Raw genomic sequence first — 18,086 nt, 5'->3', positions numbered from 1 at the left:
AGGCGACGGGCCGGGGGCCAGGCGCTGTCTGCCCGCAGCCTCCCCTCAGCCCTCTCGCAGCCCTGCCGCGGATACCGGGCTCTGTGCGCTCCCGCGGTTCGGCCCTGCGGGTTCCGTGCTAGCCGGCTCCAATCCGCCCGCTGCCGCTGCACCTGTCCCTGCTGCCGGGGTCCCGCAGCCCCCCGGACACCCAGAGGAGCGCGAGCAGACGCAGCGCTGTAGGCTTCCCCGTCCTGTACTGAGGTTTTCGTAGCTTTTACTCATTTACTTTTAAATGCGCTAGGATTTTAAAACCTCATTGACCGAGCTGGGATAAGAGCGGAGAGAGGGTGGCCGGGACACCCTTCCAGCACCCCAACAAACATCTGCCGCTTTCCTTTGCTCCGCACGCCGCGGTCACCCGGCGTCGGTGGGCACTGTTTGCAGTAGGACCGAGCTTTCACCTCTTTCGGGGAAAAAAAAAAAAAAAAAAAAAAAAAAAAAAAAAAAAAGAGAGAGAAAAGAAGAAGAAAAAAGTCGTCTAAGTGGACATCTGACGAGCCTCCCGCCACCACCGTACTGAGGTCGGGACCTCCCCACGGCCTCTGCCGCAGCCCGCGGCGCTCAGAGGTGGGGAATGGCTCCCCCGGGCCACCCTCACACCCGCCGGGGTCGGCCTTCGTGGGAGTGAGCTCCGCTCCGCTCCGCGCCGCTCCCCGTGGCCCCCGCGCGCCCCCTGGCGCCGCCGCCTCCGTGGGTCACCGCTCCCGGCCCACGCGTGGGCGCCGCGGGGTGACGGGGGCGGCTTCAGCCCCGCTCAGCGCCCGGCCGTGACACAGCGCTCGGCAGCAGCCGGGACAGCCGGCACCCACCGGGTCCTCTGCGGGAGCCCGCCCGCGGGGTGCGTGCCGAGAGAGATGATGTGCCCTGCCGGCAGTAATGACAGCCTCGTGCCACTGCAGCTCAAGTTCCCTGTGCTTCCTAAGCACTACACAGTGACAGTTATAGACACCAATCTGCGCTAAGGCTGCAGAATTCACCTCCATTCTTAGTTTAGCGGGGTGTGGTGAGTGCTGTTTGTCAGGAGCACTGCATGGTTATTCTTCCTTAAGCAAAGCAGAAAAAAAGTGTGTTGTGCTGTCACCCATGCAGATTTACCATCAAGCAAGCCTGATTCCTGCAGGGCTGCCTGCGTGCAGCCCTTATGCAGAGCTGTCCATGACTCTCTGCCTAAGCTTTGCTCCATGTCCTCCCAGAAGACACATCGCTACAAAGAGATACTATTTGGTATATACTGTACACTACTTTCACCCCTAGATTCTTAACCTTCTTGCATTAACATCAGTTGTTTATAAGCCATCATATTCCTGTTCATCTCAGCCATGCAACCTTGTCTTTAAGATGGCAGCTGGGTGCCAGCATCTTCCTGTGTGATGAAACAGCGCAACTAATACCAGATGCCCTTACTTCCACAAGGTGCAGAGTTTCCCATCAGCGCTTTGCCTTAGGCAGGGGAGGTTGGCAGAGCTGTGCAACCTACCAGAAGGGGAGGCATGAGCTCCTGCATCAGCTGGGAGACGACATACAGTTCTCTGGTTCCTACAAAACAGCAGGAATTCAGATGGAAGGCTTTCCTTTCAAGTCTTTTGCTTGACTCGTATGTGAACAAAACAGATATCTTCAGGAATAAGAAAACATAAGGCCTGACAGGGAAGGATGGAGAACCCAAATTTATTGTCTTGAAAAGAAGATTGAGGAGAACTGTGGGTGAGAAGGAGAGGGAGAGGAATTTGTTTTTCTTGCTATCCTGAACATTTCAGATGCAGTGGACATCTGGGAATTCTCCCTGTACCTTTGGGAGCAGGAGCACATATAGCATGTTCAAAAGTGACAGGTGGGGGAAAGGTGGCTCTTGGTTTGCCTGAGATCAGGCAAATTCACAGTGAATTAAGATCTCTCCCAGAGAGCTCAGCAAGCTTGGCTGCTGAATAGCTGTCACCTCGTCACTGGGGCAAACTCCTGGATCAGCTGCAGCAACACAGAGGGCCAGAATAGGAGGAAGGTTCTGAAAGGGTTACTCAAGGCTTAGTCCTGTGCTCAAGGCTCCACCCAGTCTGGTAACGGGGGATGTTCAGCACATATTTCTGGGCTTAACTCACAGTATCTTAACATTACCCCTGGGATGAAATATACCCTCTTTTATGAGCTCAAGAGTGGTAAAATAAGAACTTTGGTGAAGTATGCAGAGGTCATCCTAATTCATGAAAATGAAACAGGTTCCCTCCAAACATGATTTACTGTGTTTTGTTACCATATTTTTGGACTGCTATTATTTTCTATACTTAATCTTTTATGGGGTTTTTACGGTTTTGTTAAGCTGGGAGTTCATTTATAGGGAACGTTCTTCTCTTGCTCCCTTCCCCGGTCAAGGCCCTAATATGTGAAGTCAAGTTTCATTTTTATTTCTTGCTCTGCGGTTCACCTCTCAGAGAACTTTTAGATTCTGGAGGAAAAGACCCTACAGTGCTACAGTGGTAGCACAGGAACCAAAGGGAAGGAAAGCAGCAAGATAACTTGCTTTTGTGATCAGGGGATCTCCAGATGAAGCAGATTTAGAGAAAATTACATGACACTGCTACAAAGCATTCTGACACTGTATCCTCACCTGTTCTGGGAGTTTTGCAATTCATTTCTTACGTCCTCTTCAAACCCACACCCAAGGACACTGACTTCTGAGTAAAGAAACATGATGGTGTCGACTTCAAGATTACTTATCCTCAGACACTGAATCACATACACTGCCCCACTCTGTGCCCACAACAGAATAGACTGTAAGGCTACATTTTTTCTCCAGTATCTAAATCTACTCTACTTAAGCAAAAAAAAAAAAAAGTAAATCCCTCCTTTCTGAAAGGGGGAGATTGCAGAATCCACAAGAAACAAGGGTGATGAGTTCCATCATGCATAGATAGAAATAAGACTGGCTGTTTAATTAGCTTGTAAGTAAAGTTTAAGGCTGAAGAAACACAGCAAGTTCTGTGGACGGTGATCTACATCTATTGCAGGACAAAAAAAATAAAAAAGTACTGTTGTTGTGAAATAAATCCCTGCACCATTTCTGAAATGGCGATCAGAATTAGGAGGTAACTGGTCCTTTATTTTGGAGCGAGCTCTGCTGAACAGCTGATACTGAGCAGAAGGAGATCGTTCAAACATCTGTCTCTGTAACAGAGTTGGAAGCCTTGAAGAAGATTCCACATTACTGTAGTTACAAAGAAAAATGAGCAGGCTGATTTTAGGGCAAACAATTAAAAATGTTTTAATTCTTTGACGGCACAGGATTTTTCACTAAGAAACAAGTATATACTTTCAGGAATATCTTTGTCATTTCGTCCCATCTGTTAGGTATATAAGTATCAAGAGCACTACTCGTTTTTTCAGTGAAAAGTTATGAAGGTTGGTGTGTCACCCTTCTTTTCATTACGGGAAGGAAGTGAGCACTAAAAATAGGTTAAGGATATAATCATGGCAGTTTGCTGTCATTTCATGCAGAACCTCAATTCCAGAAGTTTACCTAAAATGGAAAGTAGGTTCCAACAAGAGCAATTTTTCCTATTAGCTGCCAAGTGGAATCATGATGTACACTTGACTTGGAATCTGTAAGATTTCACACCTAATTCTACTAGACTTAAATTTTCATTTGCCATCAGAATAAAACCTCTAATTGAGAGCAGAAACTGCTTCTTGCATCTTTTATTTGAATCTGACTCACACATTGACAAAAGTCTAAGGAAGGAATTTTCCCTTGCATATACATGATGATTCCTTTTGGATGTTCTGTACCTAAGAATTCCTCGTGATTTACTAATACAAAACAGAGAATGGAAGGAAATTATTTTCATCTGTTTTTCTCACCCATAAAGCTCAAAATAGACAAAGTGTTAGAGCAATTGCATACTCCTGCACTTTCTTCACCTAACTCCTCTTGCATTGTCCTCAACTAGCAGGCACTTTGTACAGCAGAAATATACATGGAGAGGAACATCAATGCCTCAGATACCAGTGAAAAGTCTGTAGTAAATACAGGGGATAATGGTAGAAAAAAAACAGTAAAATTAGGAGTTACAAAAGTAAAGGAAAAAAGAGGAAAAGGGCGCCTACTGAAGCTTCTCTCTCCAGACGCTCATGATCAAAGCCCGCTACTGCCATTAGACAATCAATCTGCAGTTGGATACATAAAACTTTGGCAGCATATAGTCTCCGCTGCTTTCAACAGAGGCTTTAGACATCTGAAACTGGGCACTCTCCCAAAATTTAGATCCAGTTGCACTATACATTCCAGAAAAGACAGCACCAAATCAGAGGCCCTCTTTTACCCATTTTATTTTCAGGCTAAAATATATGAAAAGTTATGCACCAAACCCCCGAATTAACCTTAAGTGGTGGGCCATATTTGTGTCCTCCGCCTTCATCAAGTGGCCCACACTGCTAATAGTTTATTATTGCCTTAATGCACTGTTGTTTTAGGAGAGATTACTGACAGTAAGCGTGTATCCGTCGTGGCTAATTCCTTCCAAGATCATTCAATCACGCACAGCCTCCTATATTTTGTAAACATAAATCTACAGTGACATGATATTTTGTAAGTGTAATGCAACATGTTTCATAAAACAAGAAACCCTGAATCCCCTGGTTTGTCTTGCTCTTCAACTCTCAGTGTTCTATGCCTGTTGTGCTGGGATATTCTCCTATACTGAGTTAAAACCAGGCCTAGCAGCAAAGACAGAGTTTTAGCAGCCTCCATTCTCACTCACACCACCGTCAGAGGTTTTTCAAGCAGCTGCACTGGGCTTCCATGCAGGGAGATGAATTCAAAGGAATTCTGCAGTCACAACCAACTGCAGTCACAACTGACGGCAGCCTCAGTTACTTAATCCTAATCTATTTACCTCTAACTTTAGATGGTTCTTTCTTCCTCTGATTGAACACCTCTTTAGAGATAACTTGATCTCAGCGAATCTGAAGAATACAGAGGCTGCTCTGTATTTACTAGATCACACAACTCCAGAATACTCCTTTTCTCAGTACTCTATCCATCTTCAATTCCATTATCAGAAAAGAAAAAGAAAAGCTCAGTAGCTATAGATAAACAGGACATCTGCAGAACTCTTTCTCATCCACCTAAATGCCCTATGGAATGTGCAGCCTCCACTGAAGTTCTGCAGGAGATATTCTTCCATGAGGAAAAGACAAAGACCAAACGCCACTTAATAGGATACACGCAGAAGTGTGGTAAGATCCAGAGCATGCCTGTGAAATCATCTGTGTATTTATGATAAGAAGCGCACTCCCTCTTGGATAACCTTGCCGTTGCTTTTGTTAAACCCTTGGCAGATTAAAAGCCATCTTGCGTTCCAGCGTCTGGGCCTTCTTCCTTTCTCTTTTCTTCTCTCTTCCCCGTTCGAGGGCCTCCTCTCTTCACTCAGCTCCCACTCTCCCTCTCCAGTGACATTCTTTCTGTCTGCTTGTCTGCTCAAGAAGACCCAGGCTGTGCCTCTAAAAGCCAGGAATGCCCTGGCCTCTGTGAGTGCTGCACTATGCACCAGAGAATACCATGCCCTGGTCAGAGGGTCTCATAAAGATCTGCTGATCTGCATTTTACTTTTGCTGTAACTTAAACAAAAGAACTTTGTGAATGTCTCTTGACTGTATGTTATTTTCTTGTTGTTGAGAAATTGAAGACTAAGATACTAGGGCACTTTGAAGGCACTAAGTCACATACACAGATGTGCACACACAGAGAGATTCGTATGTTACAAGAAGGACTATATTTAATTTTTAAAATAATTAAAAATTGTAGAAAGTATTTTGCTTGAACAGATATAAGAGGCAGACATAAGAAATTCAGTATGTTTATTTCGAGCTGACACCTTTCCTAATGAAACACATGCATAGACTTGCTTTGAATAGCACATCTACAGAGTTCCAACCAGCCAGCACCTCCTTTCCTAGATCTTTCCCTTCATCATCCAAGGTGATACGTCACACAGGTATTGTCAGGGGGTGTCCACAGACAGAGAATCCATTCCAGGATGTGGCCACTTGTCCATCCCAGGTAAGTGGAAGCCTATTGCCTCACCTTATTCCTGAGTGTGCACCCTGAGGCATGTGTCTACCAAAAGATAGCAATCTAAAGTGAGGTGACATTGCAGTTTTGCTGTGATCTGACTAATCACACACAGCTGCATCCTTTAATGGATTGTTCCTGCTTCCATCCAGTCAGAGGCAGGCAGGATTCTCACTAATTTCAGCATTAAATGAGAACATCCACTGAGTGCCTATCAGAGGAAACAGGTGTGATAAAATTCTTAGAACTGCAAGTGCATCAACCCACAGTGAAAACCTCGATGCTGACAGGTTCTGATACGAATTCAAACTGTGCAGTTTGGAAAAAGCATTATCAATAAGCCTTCAAGAAATTAACCCTCTACTTTTCTCCAGCTATGATTTTGTACACAGAAAGCTTAACCCTCCATACATTGACATTTTTCCAAATTGCCAGATGAATCATCAGAGCACAGCTGGCTTTTGGTCAAAAATTATCATGGGCAGCTGGAATTTAGAAGAAAATAAGGTAATTGCTTTATTAATTCATATAGATCATTAAACAATTTAGTTGATTTACAGTTTCTAATTATATGCTGCTATTATGTTGTTTTTCTGTATCTCCAGGTCTCATGAGTAAAATCAGTGTTGGAACAAGCCTGTAAAGTTCACGAAAGTTTGTCAAGTTTCAACTAAATATTGCCATCTACTGTTAGAATAATAATTAAAAAAAATATAAGAAAAAGTAGGTGAAATTAGCACTGTAGCTGTGAAAGAATGTGTTGGATGTTTGTGTATTACTGTTCTGATGCACAAGGGGTTTTTCTTTGAATGCACGGGCAATAACGTGTCTGTAAATCCTCCTGTATGTCAGAGGGAGAATAGAGCTCATTGTTTACAAGATCTCATTATGATTAGTTTTCAGCCTCTAAATACGTTGTAATCGTTTCCAGATTCAGCGTTTATGGCATTTGCTATACTGAAAGAAAACAGGCTACATGGAAAAATATGTTCTAAATGCTCCCGATCTATGTGTACATTTTTAATTAATTTATTTTTTTGCTTGAGCACATTAAAAAATTATAGTAATATATATAACAGGCTCCTAAGTATTTAACTTTTCCAGTATCAAAACTAAAAAATAAATAAAAACACACCTTCTGTCCTCCTATTGCATAAGAAGTGCCTGCATAGCAAGACTGGGCACAAACATCTGGTTAAGGACATAAAAACCTATCAGTTACAGACCGCTTTTGTTTTCAGCAGACAATGGGAAGACCACTGTCAGTCTTCTACTTCATGAGCTGCAAAAACAGAATTTGAAAGGGGTTAAAAATCTAAAAACGGAGACTATCCCTGAAGCTCTGAGAACAAAGGGAGTGAGCAGGAGATGGATTTGAAGCAATTATGGGATTTCTGGATTCCTGCTGTGTATGCCTTAGCTAGAATACTACACATATTTCTCCACGTCCCGTGTTTGCTCTTTGGAAGGGCCCCATTTAATTATCTATGTCACATTTTGATGGAAAATTTTAGTAAAACATATTTACCTAACGAGATTTAATGTATTTCCAACAAAACTTCTCACAGTTTTCAAAAATCCTTTACCCATAAGTTGTTTTGTGACATTCTCAAACAAACATCCTCAACTGCCTGTCATATGAATTGTGGCAGGTCAAGAGGCTGACTGTATTAGCTAGGAAACAAGAAATCTGAATACCTTTTTTGCTTTGTGCTTTATTTTTATATTTCTTTTCTAAAGGAAAAAAAGTGGAGGGAAAGAAAGATGCACAGTATCATTCAGTGCCACCTACAGCTGGAACTGTGAACTGTAGCTGATTTTCCAGTACACCTTTAGACTTAGCGCTGGCTGGTGGTAGCACTATTGTAGATTGGCTCCTGCTCAGTTGCATAACATGGAAGAAGAAACTGAGGAAACATTAGTCATGCGTATGTTTTCAGAGCTTTTTTGAATTCTGTCAAATCAGGTTTGTTCCGGGTACAAGAATATGAACCCTTACTATTTAAGTTCTTATTCAGAAGACGAGTTCAGTAAATGTGAGAAGTGTTGGATGGATTGAGATACAATGAGAAGTAGTGATGTACGCCAGAACTGTCTGCTGACTGATTTGTTTTACTTTACCAGCATGAGAAAGAACAGGTCAGCCAAAACAGTAACAGAAAATAAGGTATGTCTCTTTGTTGGGTGTCACAGAATACAGGCCCAAACCTTAAGAACTTTTTGAGGTATGAAGGTTGGAGATAGGGAAGTCCAAACACAGTGGGAGTGGAAATTTGCAAAGGATATGAAATAAGAGTTTCCATGGAAAAGGCTGAGGTACTCATTGACCTCCTTGCCTTGTTTTTTACTGCCTGTGTTTGTCTTCAGACTCTGTTCAACAATTTTGAGACTCTATATAGAATGCTGTGTCCAGTTTTCTACACCCCAGTATGAAAAACATGGACATAGTGAAGAAAGTCAAGTGAAGGGCTGTGTATGGTGCTCAATCACATGATGTTAAAGGAGAGGCCAAGACAAATATGTTTGTTCAAGCTTAAGAATAGAAGGCCCAGGAAGGGATATCACTACTGCCTTCAGTTAACTCAAAATAAAAACAGGATCTTCTTGGAGGATGAGAAAGAACAGACGTAGGTCACAACGAAAGAAATTTGATGTAAGGGCTATTTTTATTTTTCACATGAGGATATCGCAAACAAGTTGGCATGACAATGTGTGGAATGTTCATTCCTGGAGATGTTCAAAACTACTACTGGACAAGACCTCAAGGAACTTGCTCCAAGATGACCCTGCTTTCAATGAAGGCTTGGTCCTTTAGAGATTTCTCCCAACAGGAGTGATTCTATGTTTTGATGAAAAATAAAGTGATACTGATTCAAATGAAACAGTTACTGACATAGAGTTGATCGAGAAGTTGAAAAGACAGAAGAACTTATTCTGAATGTCATCTCCAAACAAGTGGGAGAGTGAAAGGTGGCTAGGCATAGTAAACATGGATTTACCAAAGGAAAATTACACTTGACCAACTCTGTAGCCTTCTATAATGTCATCACCAGCTGGGTAGATGAGGGGAGAGCAGTTGATGGTGGCTACCCTGACTTCAGCAAGGTTTCTGACATTGTCTCCTGTAACATCCTCCTAGGTAAGGTTAGAAAGTGTAAGATAGATAAGTGGGCAGTGAGGGGGATTGAGAACTGTCTGACTGGCAGAGCTCAGAGGGTTTTGATCAGCAACTCAGAGTCTTGTAGGAAACTTGTAATAAGTGGTGTTCCCCAGGGGCTGCTGATGAGTTTGGGCTTGTTCAACACTTTCAGCAGTGACACAGATGAAAGGATAGAGTCCATCCTCAGCAAGTTTGCTGGTGACACAAAGCTGGGAGGTGTGGCTGATACACCAGAAGGCAGTTTTGCTATTCAGCAAGATCTGGACAGTCTAGAGAGTTGGGTGGAGGGAAACCTTATGGGGCTCAACAAGGTGAGTACTGCACCTGGCAAGGAACTGTATGCATCAGTATAGGTTAAGGGCTGGAAAGGAGCTCTGTGGTGCAAAACCTAGGTGTTCTGCTGGACAACAGGTTGGCCATGAGCCAGCAATGTGACCTTGCAGCCAAGAAGGCCAGTGGTATGTTGGTGTGCGTTAAAAAGATCGAGGCCAGCAGGTTGCCCCTCTACTCTGCCCTGACGAGGCCACATTTGGAGTACAGTGGCTAGTTCCGTGCTCCTCAGTTCAAGACAGGAAACTTCTGCAGTCTCCACTGATGGGCCACAAAGTTGATAATGGGTCTGGGGCATTTCCCATGAGAGGAAAGGTTGAGAAACCTGGGACTGTTCAGCCTGGAGAAGAGAAGACAGAGGTTCTTATCACTGCTTTTAAGTATCCAAAGGGAAGGAGTTGATGAGGCCAGGCTCTTTTCAGTGGTGACCAGCATCACGACAAGAGGCAGTGGGCACAAACTGGAAAACAGCAAGTTCCATACAAACAAGAAAACAATTTTCACTTTGAGGGTGATAGAGCACTGGAGCAGGCTGCCCAGAGGTGGTAGAATTTCCTTCTCTGGAGGTTTTCAAAACCCACCTGGACACTTTCCTGTGCAAACTACTGTAGGAAACTTATTTTAGCAATGTAGCTGGACTAGGTGGCCTCCAAAGGTCACTTCCAACCATTATGATTTTGTGTTTCTGTGATTCTCTAAAGACAAAAATGAGTTTGTTTGGCTTCAGACCAAGTGTGCAGAAAAGGCAGTGTTTTGTTTGTTTGTTTGTTTGTTTTTATTGTGAATGCTTTAGTTCTGAATAAAAAGCAAACTTCTCTGGCCTTCAGACTCTTTATAAGCTGACTGCCAGAGTATGTTTACACATGTTACTTTCTTTGCTCCTCTAGAAAGTTATTAGTTTGATTCTTCTTTTTGGGTCAGATTTGCCAATTTATTGAAAGAAAGTATGTCCATTGCATGCTAATGTTAGATCTGATATAAGATGCATCTCACTACACATGAGAAAACATGCCTGCTTGTAAGAGATTACCATTTTACAGACCTTTAGTGCAGCTGTGCTAACCCCCAGGTTATTCTTAGAGGTCTTCTGAATTTCTCTGATGCCTTTAGAGGTTTTTTTTTTTAAAATGCTAACTCTGACTTACGTAATCTCAGGGATATGTAGTCTGGAGGACATCAGAAAGAAAAGAAAAAGTACCAAAAAACTCCAATAGCAGACATTGAAATATTTTATTAAGACTTCCCCCATTTAATGTTGTCACAGAAAATATTTAAAAAAAAAAAAAAAAAAGGGAAAAGAAAAATCACTATGGAAATATCTGGCTTCAGCATGTCTATAGTGTTGCTGTTCTAAATATCTGCTGCATTAAAAGGTACTCTCTATTAATAGAGGATCTGCGCTCTTCCCCTGCATAAACAAATACAGCTATGTCCCCTGATTAGGAGCAGAGATATGACATGAAGAAGAAAGCAGTGGCCAGTCCAATCTCATCCCTGCCAACAGACAAGAAGTTAGCTGTAAGGGTATGTGCAATAGGCACAGTGGAGTACTTTTTCAGTGGAATATATGAAGGAAATCCTAACCTGATGGTGACACTGAGCAGTGAGAGTAGATGCTAGAGATAAAAGAAAACTGAAGACAAGTGAACAGCAGCAGTATGGAATATGATAGGACAGGAGGACTTACAGTAGTATTTGCAATAGCCTGAAATCTTGCTGTCAGTTAGAGTAGATTGGTTGAACCAATGACAGAAATGATGTTTGGTGTCAGGGGAAAAAAAACAAAACAACAACAACACAAAAACAACAACAAAAAAAATCAAAGCAAACAACAACATCAAAAACAGCAAAATATGAGGTCATTCCAAATCAGTGGAAATAACACAATTTTGCTGCTTTCCAACAGTGTCTACTCCAAGTTTTCTGATAATTTGAATAACTATACTGAAACCTGTAAGATAACAACATCACTGTTAGCACCGGCTATTGAGGGAGCATTTCTTGATACACAGGAGGGCTATGAAGGACACTGGCATGCTGGGAAGTGGGCTGATGGTAACTTACTGAGGTTCAACAAGAGGAATGCAAAGCCCTTCACATGGAGAGGGACAATCTCATGCAACAGCACATGCTGGAAGCTGACTGACTTGGAAGCAAACTGGCAAAAAAAGCAACCGAGATCCTTGTGGACACCATCTGAAAGTGACTCAGAAGCATAACCCTGTGACAAAGGTGGTTAATGGTACCCTGGACCATGTTAAATGTTGCTAGCTGGTCCAGTTAGGGGGTCCTCCCCCTCTCTTCTTGATACTGGTGGGGCCACAGCTGGAATTCTGGGTCCAGTTCTGGGTCCCCCAGTACAATACAGACATGGAGTTACCATACAGAGTCCTGCAAGACATGATGTGAAACAATACCTTCAGTAATGTGTTCAGTTTTAGGCCACTCACTACAAGGAAGATATTGAGTTGCTTAAGCATACACAAAGAACAACAAAGCTAGCAAAGAGACTAGAAAACAAGAGATGATTGGAGCTGAAGGAGGAGCACTTTAGATTGGAGTAGAGAATCCTCCTATAGCAGTGTAAAAGGGTAATGAGAGTGTGTCTGAAAGACAGTCACACTCATTTTTTATTTCTTAAGTCTTCAAGACAAAGTTTAAGTCAGGTATTAGTATGGTACAAGAGGCTGGGCAAAGGAGAGAACATACAGTGGGGTTTATGAAAAACAGTTCCTAGAGGACCTTAAATTAGAATTGCAAAATAATACAATTTAATGTGGAACATGCTTTCTCTCTGTTTTGGAGACAAGATGATCTGTCCAAGAGAGCTTTCTAGGCTTAATTAGTTACAGTGCCTGGTAAGTACAGAATGTTACAAGCATCTATAAAGCTTTGCAGCTTGGAATAGGAACATGTCACATGTCTCAGATACTCTTTGGTTTGTGCACAGCAGCTAGCATACATAGAGTCTAAGCACAGAGAAGATCAAAAGGCCAACTGGAGTTTAAGAAATGTGCATTTTCTTGTGGATTTTTGTTTCATAGCAAACTTCAAAAAATGAGGGCTTTGTTGTAGACTTTATGAATCATGTTGTTGCATTTCATTATTTAGTTCTGTTTTTCATGGCACTCAGTGTTTTTCCTTAAGCTACTGTTGCAGGCTACAGGTTATATAATTAGCATAATTATGGTTGTATTACAATCATATAATCATAATTAATAAATATTATAATTGTGTAATTATATAGTATCTGTTTTCATTAAGAAAAGAACACACCCAAAGGTAGGTATTCCTTTGTTCTCACTTTCTGCACAACCACCCCAAAAAGGTGCTTTCTTGATGACTTAATGGTTTCACATCAAATCATATGATATTTAAACTCCTTTTGTGTTTTTGAAAGACAGGTCTGAACAATTTTTCTACCACAGTGGGAAAAACAGATGTGCAAGAGTTATAACGTTATTTCCTATACCATTCAAAATCTTAGTTTCTTTTCACATAAAAGGATGGCTTTTTAATGACTAGAGAAAAATCAGTAGTCTCAGAAAAGGTCTCTTTGCCACTTTGAAGCCATTAATCTCCATCAACAGTTTAACACTCCTTGTAGATAAAGCTTTAACACCATGTCCTTTAAGTGGTGCTTTTAACAAACAATATAGGCAAGAAAATCCATTTCCCTAAAATGAATGGCAAAAATCCAGTAACCAGTCTGATCACCCGGGCTGAACCATACTCCTTCCTGAAGGTCCAGCAGAGGGAGTTTATTTCATCCAGTGAAGTTTCCAGTTGAATATTACTTTAATTATTTTAAGTTTGAGGGGAGAAACATTGCCTAACCTAATGCAGAAAGTAAAAATTACATTTAAAAAGTTACTAAATATTAGCATTAATCATTTTCATGTATGTAAGGATACTCATGTAATCTAGTAATAAAAAAAAAGACAGTGCTTTGTATTTTGATGTAATAATTATGTCCTTGTGCTACACTAGGTCTTACATTTAAAAGTGATGCTCCAAACCAGGACCAATTCTGTCATCTGAGTCCTAGTGCAAACGTGTATCATGACAAACACGTCAATTTCTACTTTCTGATTCAATATAATGTTGCAGAGAACAATGACATCTCAGAAATAAATAAAGCTATGAAACTATATTAGTTAGCAGTTATAAAGGGTTAAAGTACTTTAAAACAGTTACTATTGTTGATGCTGTTGTTAAGACATTTAAATTGGAGACACACGTAGGACAATTTTATACTTAGTAGTGTTATGATTATCCTTTCATGTATTTCACTCATTTTCAAAACATTTCTCTTTCATCAATGATAAATTTACCCCCCCTAGATTTTAGGGATATAGGAAATATAGAATTATTATATATATACCTGCCATCACTTCACAGTTCTAAACCTTTAAAAGCCTCTTACCTCGTCACATGTTAAATATAATTCCGATAGGATTTTTTTATTTTTTTTTTCATGAAAGAAGGAAAATAATTTTTAGGAAAATGCTGAGGAAAGATTTGGTGAACCATTTATGCTTGCAGAAAAAACTGCGTCACTGTTTTTTTTCTGTCCTAGTATAAATGGTTGTAAAAAATACATATTGAGGGTGGATCCACAGTGAGACAATCCTGATCATATTAATGGACAATATGAATTATTTCATTTGAACACTCAAAATACAAACATAAGTGATGTAATGAACTTGCTTCAGTAAGTGCAAATCCTGCTTGATCAACACAGTGGCCTCCTATTATGGCATAACTGCATTAATGGAGAAGGGAAGAGCCACTGATGCAATCTATCTGGACTTCAGATACGCCTTTGACATGGTACCCCATAATATCCTTCTCTCCAAATTGGAAAGATATGAATGTGATGGGTGGACTGTTCAATGGACAAAGTACTGGCTTCAGGGTTGAATCCAGAGAATGGTGGTCAGTGTCTCAGTGTTTGAATGGAGATCAGTGATGGTTTCCCACAGGGCACAGTACTGGGACCTATACTCCAATGTCTTTGTCGATGACATTGATGATGAGTCAAGTGTACCCTCAGCAAGTTTGCAGATGACACCAAGATCTGATGATGGAAACTTGAAGTATATCAGATAGTGCTTTCCAGCTTAAGGACAAATAGACCAACATCATGAGCCAATGTGGCTGGAAAGTTCCTACAAATTGTATCAAGTATGGATGCCATGTCCAGCGACCTGGACAGGCTTGAGTAGAGAGCCCAGGAGGAGCTCATGAGGTTCTACAAAGTCAAGTGCAAGGTTTTGCACCTGCGTCATGGCAACCTCCATAATCTGTACAAGCTGTGGGATGAAAGGATCGAGAACAGCCCTGCCAAAAAGGACCTGGGGTTATGGGTTGATGGCAAGCTGGACATGAGCCAGCAATGTGCCTTCACAGCCCTGAAAGCCAGCTGTATCTTGGGCTACATCAAAAGATGTGCGGCCAGCAGGCCAAGGGAGGTGACCATGTCCCTCTGCTTTGCACTGGTGAGAACTCACCTGGAGTACTGCATCCAGATGTGAAGTCCTCAGTACAGGACAGATGTGGACCTGTTGTAGAACATCCAGAGGAGAGCCACAAAAATGATCTAAGGGATGGAATACCTCTCCTGTGAGTATAGGCTGAGAAAGCTCGTGCTGTTAAGTTTGGAGAAGGCTCTGGGGGGGACCTGATAGCAGCCTTTCAGTATCTAAAGGGGAGCTACAGGAAAGAAGGGGACAGACTTTTTAGCAGGGTCTGTGGAGATAGGGGTAATGGTTTCAACTTTAAAGAGGGAAGATTTAGATTGGATATAAAGATGAAGTTGTTTGTGATAAGAGTGGCGAGGGACTGGAACAGGTTGCCCAGAGATGTGATGAATACCCCATCCTTGGAGACTTTCAAGGCAAAGCTGGATCAGGCTCTGAGCAACTTGATCTGGCTGTACATGCTCTTCCTCATTGCAGGGGAGTTTAACTAGACAACTGTTATAGGTCCCTTCCAACTCTAAGGATTCTGTGATTCTATGATTCTGTAAATCACTATGAAAGCCTGTGCTGGGCTGCTCGTGTGGCCAAAAAGTGGCACCCCAAGACCTTAATGGCAGCAAATGAATGCACCACTGTGACAACCTTAAATTTAAACATCAGTCCCACATTGTTCTGTACCCAGAGACAGAGCACTAAGCCTGACTGGACTAATGTGAATTTGCAGCAACAGTCCAAACTTTCTAGAGCACTCTTCTTTGTATTTAATTCAGTCATGGAGATTTGAGTTGCTCACTGATGACTGGAACCATTAATTATCCTGTACTCTACTTTAATTTCTTGCCCCACCTTCCCCAGGAGATGTGGAAGCCTGCTTGTGCTATCCCAGCTCCATTCATTTTCCAAGTACACTTCTGTCCCATGCATAATTACCACTGGAAAACTTAAGTCTTTCTTAGAATTTAACTCAATACAATGTGTACTTATGAGCTTTAAACCAAGGCCAATTTGTGCCAGTTTTTACTTACTGTCTAACCCCTTGCTGAGCTGTGGCCCATTTGTTGGTGCGTGTCTAAGTCAGATCTGACTTTCTCTTGGAGATGCTGGTGGATTGGTTGGGCATGTTGCATGCTCAGAACCATTATATATCTACAGCATAGATTTTATGGAGTGAGTCAACCTCAGGAATCAGAATTTGTTAATAGATATCCATAATTCTGTTCTGAGGTTTAGCCTATGAAATCTTCCAGCTCCCAGCCTGATTCTTAACCTCCCTGTGTTTTGTTATTTCGTGCATATCAGCCAACAAATCAGGCTTTTTAAGAGCAGATATTCGTTAAAAATGTTTATTCAGTGTTAGGAAAATCTCTTTGGGATGAATTGAATGCTGAACAAGGGTCACTGATTAAACTCCTCAAAAAAGTCAGAAGTCTGACATTACCGTACCTGTTCCTTATAAACTCCTGCCAAGTAAATCTTAATTACCATGCAAATCTGATTCAAACAATGCTTATATCCCACAGTTATTCAGTATGGAAAAAAATCATAAATACGGGATCTTATTCACTTAGCTGCATGTAGCATATTAAACATGATAATCAAGGTACTTTTTAATAATAATATGTGTATGAATTTTGAGTGGTGGCTTTCTTGCATTCAATAGATGCATTAAAGGGTCTTATCATTGACCATAATACCTTTCAATGCTGACTAGACCAAAATGAAGATAACAAGATGTATGGCTACGAAAGTGTGACTGAAAGGCTATCTTCTTCCACATTATATAACTGTTGGAGTAACAAGCAAGAAAGATGTGCTTATTTCCAGCAACATAGCTAGGCATTACTAAAAACCAAAATATTATTGATGTCATGTATCATGTGCTTGTGAAAATAGAATTTTAAAACTGTATTTTTTTTTATTTTGATGGGTGATAATTAAAAAAAAATGTTTTTGAGAATTTTTTCATAATTTGAAGTATGCTTACATGTCATCCATGATAAAATACAGTTTATACTTGTCATAGGAATGACCTGATAAGTCAGACTTCTTCATACAGTCACTGCTATATTTTAGAAATGAAATAGCAAATAAAATAAAATATTTTTAAAAAAGTTTTAAAAAGGGAAGGAAGGAAGGAAGGAAGGAAGGAAGGAAGGAAGGAAGGAAGGAAGGAAGGAAGGAAGGAAGGAAGGAAGGAAGGAAGGAAGGAAGGAAGGAAGGAAGGAAGGAAGGAAGGAAGGAAGGAAGGAAGGAAGGAAGGAAGGAAGGAAGGAAGGAAGGAAGGAAGGAAGGAAGGAAGGAAGGAAGGAAGGAAGGAAGGAAGGAAGGAAGGAAGGAAGGAAGGAAGGAAGGAAGGAAGGAAGGAAGGAAGGAAGGAAGGAAGGAAGGAAAGGAGGAAGGGAGGGAAAGAAAATATTCTGAATCAGATCTTTCTTACTGAGTTATTCTTGCTCATGTACTGAATGTTATTTTAAATTAACTTTCCATAGGAACAAAAGAAGAAGAATAATAAGAACTGCAGTGTGAGCTGCATGCTTCTGGTTATCGTGTTAGAAGATGTCTATGCAAGGAGATCTTAAGGTACAACTGGACTTCCATAATGCCTCCTGTAACTACTTCCATGTCTACTGCCTAGATTACATCATCTCTTGTTGCAATAGCTGGAAAATTATAGCTGTTTAAAATTACAGCTCTCTTTTCCTAGAGTATCTGGGTTCCTATGATAATTTTATACAGGTTGTACTGGAGCACTCTATCTCCTCCTTTTACGGATGAACCTCAGCTTTTCAAAAAGTCAGTCTCAAACTGAACACTTCCTCACTTATCTCACTCACAGAAACTGGTCTTGAAAGATCAAGCTTCCTAATAAGCATGCTCTTAGGTGTGTAGCACTGCTGTATTCAGTACTTGTGGGAGCTGCCAGGAACTGTATTCTAGAAAGCTGGCTAACAATGACAGCTTTGACTACAAAGAAATAGTTACTTTATTACGTAATTTTTTTATTATT

At 41.3% G+C, this 18,086-nt stretch overlaps 1 protein-coding gene across 9 annotated transcripts in view; it reads right to left on the bottom strand.

Moving 5' to 3' along the window:
* The window catches only part of NFIB (nuclear factor I B), a 256,034-nt gene that overhangs the window by 186,358 nt on the left and 51,590 nt on the right, over nt 1-18,086 (bottom strand). The window lies entirely within an intron of this gene.

This window comes from Coturnix japonica, chromosome Z (genome assembly GCF_054131305.1).
Source record: "Coturnix japonica strain WE chromosome Z, WE-NBRP24, whole genome shotgun sequence".
Classification (NCBI taxonomy): Eukaryota; Metazoa; Chordata; class Aves; order Galliformes; family Phasianidae; genus Coturnix; species Coturnix japonica.
This window is presented reverse-complemented; position numbering and strand designations above follow the sequence as displayed.